Genomic DNA, 4629 nt, shown 5'->3' on the forward strand with positions numbered 1-4629 from the left:
TTGTTATTGATTATTTATATCATTAATTTAGGCGACACAAACTTTCTTTCAATGTTGAATGGTTTATTTATTATCATATTATCGTATCGTACTAAAGGCTTAATATAGGAATTATCCTTTAAATGCCTTATACAATACGAGTAATTACAGAATCTCATAATATAGCTTGCATTGTATCATTCACAGGCAGTTTTACACCAACTTTAAATGTAAGGGAAAATATATCAATACGGCAATGTAAAATCGAAAAATAAGGTATCATATTAAAAGTTCTTTTAAAACAAAACTGTACCCTTTCAAAATATCGACGTGTGTTTAGGTATAGACTTTAAAAAAAAACGTATTCAACCAAAATATAATATAAAACAGATACAAAAATTTATTTTTCTTAAATGACAAAGTACGAAACCATCTCGGACACAAATTCCTTCCTCAGTCAACATCGAATAAAACAAAATTATTAAAAACAAATTAAAAACAAAACAAAACAAAAACAAAAAAATAGTCGGCAGTGCGATAAAATCGATTCAGAAATACGGGAGAAGTAATATACAGTATTTAATTTTATAATTGTTGACTGAAGACGGATTGAACTCAGACTGTTCATTTTAATGTATTCAAATTATTATCTTTTTTTATTTTACTTATTTATTTATTTATTTACTTTGGAAGCTATTATTCTTCATATCTTGATTAAAAATAAACTTTACCCTCTCCTTACCAACTACAGGAAAATCGTCGGATCTGTTGCGACACTATGAACATGTTTGTTAGTCAGATTTGTTCTGTACATTAAAACATTTTATGAAAAATCTTTGTTTTATAAATCGTGTTTTGCTGCACAAAAATATGCATATCTAATAAGTACGTATTTCTCATTAACTCACTCAATCCTATAGACTTTTGCTAATTTTCAAAATTGGAAGAAAAAAAATTATAAATGAGCATGCATATAGATAGTTTAGGTTTATTCAACTACTTAACTATCAACATGTAAAAACTACAAACATTAGCTTTGGTACTACGCTTATAATTTGTCTCAGAAAAATGTAATAAATAGGCATGGGGTAAAAGTAACCGGGGTAAACTACGGATATATTCGGTGTTAGGGTTGAGTGAGTTAATTTGGGTGTAAAAAGTAAAATTCTGTGTTGGGTATTGATAACATTTCTGGAAAAATCATGAATATGGTCGGTAAGGAGAGAATTAAGAGACATTTATTATCTTGATATAATATCATTTTTTATGTTATTGATTAAGAGGACCTGGTACCTATTTCGATCAGGTAATTAAAATTGGTAGTTTACACAGAGTAAATTATATAATGGTTACTATCGCTAGCATTGTAAATGACAATAAATGTGCTGTCAAGATGAAGAACATCGCTTCCCTACTCTATCACGTGATTGAGAGAGTATCGGCTTTTATTTTCAACAAGTAGTTTGTGTTATAAAACTTAAGACGCCTTTTTTTGCTCTGCAGAGTTATGAAAGCCAAAATTTGTCGTTCTACATTTTTGTGGGTTTTTTTGTTTGTTTGTTTGTTTGGTTTTTTTTTTCTTAGAAGTATCTAGACACTGGATTAACTCTCCCTCCTTACCGACCATTTTCAGCAATTTCCCAAAATGGCAGGCTTACCCAGCAGAAAAAAATGATTTATTAAACAAACAATCTCTCTACAAAACAACTTTATGTTCTTATTGATTAAACAAAGATCAGTGTGATTTACAAAATAAATATGAATAAGAATAAAATGTATATTATGTCGTAACAAATGTGACGATTTTGCTGTCGGTGGTAAGGAGAGGGTTAAACACTTCAAAAAAATTTGAAACGGGATCTCGGTTTGATAAATTTTTCTCAATTAAATGATAATGTCGATTAATCAAATAAATAAATAATTTTAAAATAAAAATAAGTTAATAAATTAATTAATTAATTAATCAATATTTTGTGACTGGAATCAAAATAATAATAGAGGAGCACTATATTCTCAACGTCTTGAAAAGAAGAAGAAAAAAAACAACAAAAAAACAAAAACAACCCCCCCCCTCCAAAAACACACACACACACACTCAAAAAAAAAAAAAAATAAAAAAAAAAACCCACATAAAAAAAAAAACTATCAAAACTGGGACCTCGCGCGGGGTTATTTCAGAGTACTTTTCAAAAAGTAAACTTATAGTAAAGATGATTATCTATATTATGAAAACAATTAACTTCGTGCAGAATTAGGCTCTAAACCGTAATAAAAACGAATCCCAATAAACAAAGCGCATGATCAGGTTACCAAACTTTCATAGTTCTGACAATGGATCTAGGACTTCATAATATGATGTCACTGAATTCAACACTCAGCATCGAGAAAGGCTCGGCTTATAAACAAGACTCACAAAAAGGCAAAGAATTAATTTTCTCACCTCATGTTTTAGCCAGATTATTTTCACTTCTAATACTTTGAAAGAGGACATTTAAAAAAAAAAGAATACATTCATTCAATATTGAAAGAAAGTCTTCTAGTCTGTATCTTTGATTGAAATTGTATTACGGATTTGACCCAAGGGTTAAGTAATCTCTTCGGGCCGCCTCTAATACTTTACTTCGGTATAATACCATTTTAAAGCGGTGGGTTGCATATATATATATATATAATATATATATATAATATATATAATATATATTACATCTTAAAGGCATTTAACAACGTAAAATATAAACATATATATAATATATATATATATATATATATATATATATATATATATATGTTAAAATAGTAAACACAATCACAACATACCTTAATCCACTATAAATCATCAAAATCAAGCACACATATAATTATAAACAAAACACCACAAAATCACTATCTATCCTCTTTCCGATACAAAGAATCAGAATTATTAAACCTCGAGCCAATTGGGATATAGATAATAATAAATACACACACGCACACCATCAATAACAAAACAACCGATTGATAGAATGCATGAATGAGTGAATGAAAAATGTAAGTGCAGTAGATAAGTGACTGGAAGTTACGATTTACGACGCGAATCCGAATCCGAATCGGCGAAGAGTGCATTGCATAAATGCAAAACTCCCACCTCCTCCACAACCGAAGGGGACTGACATACTACCTGTGGGACTCGGCGTCCCTTTTACTATCAAACAACAAGAAGGCTACGGGATACCTGCTGTAGCGAATCGCCATTGTTTTGTTATATTTGTTTTGGATCTCTCTCTCTCTCTCTCTCTCTCTCTCTCTCTCTCTCTCTCTCTCTCTCTCTCACACACACACACACACACTCTTCTTCCTATCCCTTCTTTCGCCATCTTTTGTAAAATGACACCGCCAATGTATCTGTTTTTGAGATCGAGTCGATAATATGACAGTATCTGTCCATTTACGTGTACTACAGCGCAATATCAGAATAAAAACATTGTTTCTGTATCGATTAAATCTATATTGCAGATCTCATCACTCCAACTCCGCCATCACGGTCACCAACATTACCACCACCACTATTATTCTACTGCTACAACAACAACAACAACAACAACAACAACAGCAACAACAACAACTACTACTACTACTACTACTACTACTACTACTACTACTACTACTACTACTACTACTACTACTACTACTACTACTACTACTACTACTACTACTACTACTACTACTTCTACTACTACTAAGTACTACAGCTACTATTACTACTACTAAGTACTACTACTACTATTACTACTCTAGTCTGTGACCACCACCACCACTACCACTACTACTACTACTACCACTACTACTACTACCACTACTACTACTACTACTACCACTACTACTACTACTACTACAACTACCACAACTACTACAACCACTATTACCACTACTGCTATTACCACCACTACTACTACTACCACTAAACTTAGTAATAAGTCATCACATGACTTACTAACCAGCCTTACCCTATGCACCCCCCCCCCCCCCCCCCCTTTCTCCTCCCCTTTCCCCAGCTGGCCCAGTTTCAAGTCAATCCTACTTATTCTTCACCCTAAAAAGGTTGATTCAAGTTTATCAATCACACTTATTAACCTCAAGGGTATTAACCTAGGATTCTGAAGTGAAAGTAAAGGATGCATGTAGTACAGTGCCAAAATTCGACAAAACACATTTCTTTTTCATTTTTTTTCAAAAAAAATTATTTTGGCCAGAAATCGTTTACTACAAATTTTAGTATCCATCGATTAAAATGAATCTTCGACTTGGAAAAAATATAAAACCTGAGGCTTCAAAAAAGTGTAAAAGTGAGAGTTTTTTTTATTTTTTATTTATTTTGGGGGGGGGGGGGAGTTGTTCTGTTTTGTTTTTTTTGTTTTTGATTTTTTTTGGTTGTTTTTTTTTTGACAAGTTGAGGGTAATTCTAATAGATCGATATCAGATGCAAACGTTTTCTGGCCATTTTTTAAAAGAAAAAATGCGTTTTGACAGGATATGGCCACACAGTACAAGTAATACATGCAATTGAGTGCTCGGTCATCAATTACGCCTGGTGTATTCTTAGACGCCTTGGTTTTTACTTTTATTTTGTTTGGGTTTTTTTCCTGATTTTATTAATTTGAAAAGGGGTTGGGG

The 4629-nt window shown here is 31.9% G+C and overlaps 1 protein-coding gene across 3 annotated transcripts in view; it reads right to left on the reverse strand.

The window, feature by feature from the left end:
- The window catches only part of LOC144975342 (uncharacterized), an 87527-nt gene extending 84178 nt beyond the window's left edge, over nucleotides 1-3349 (reverse strand). For 2 of the 3 annotated variants that reach the window (XM_078919329.1, XM_078919332.1), the window contains exon 1: nucleotides 2797-3349. The gene's annotated coding sequence lies outside the window, so the exon portion shown is untranslated. The remainder of the gene's footprint in view (nucleotides 1-2796) is intronic. The other variant, XM_078919331.1, reaches the window with a different exon arrangement.
- Between the last annotated feature and the right edge of the window lie 1280 nt (nucleotides 3350-4629).

The sequence above is a fragment of the Berghia stephanieae genome, chromosome 6, assembly GCF_034508935.2.
Source record: "Berghia stephanieae isolate SIO BIC M18660-M18661 chromosome 6, UCSD_Bste_1.3, whole genome shotgun sequence".
Lineage (NCBI taxonomy): Eukaryota > Metazoa > Mollusca > Gastropoda > Nudibranchia > Aeolidiidae > Berghia > Berghia stephanieae.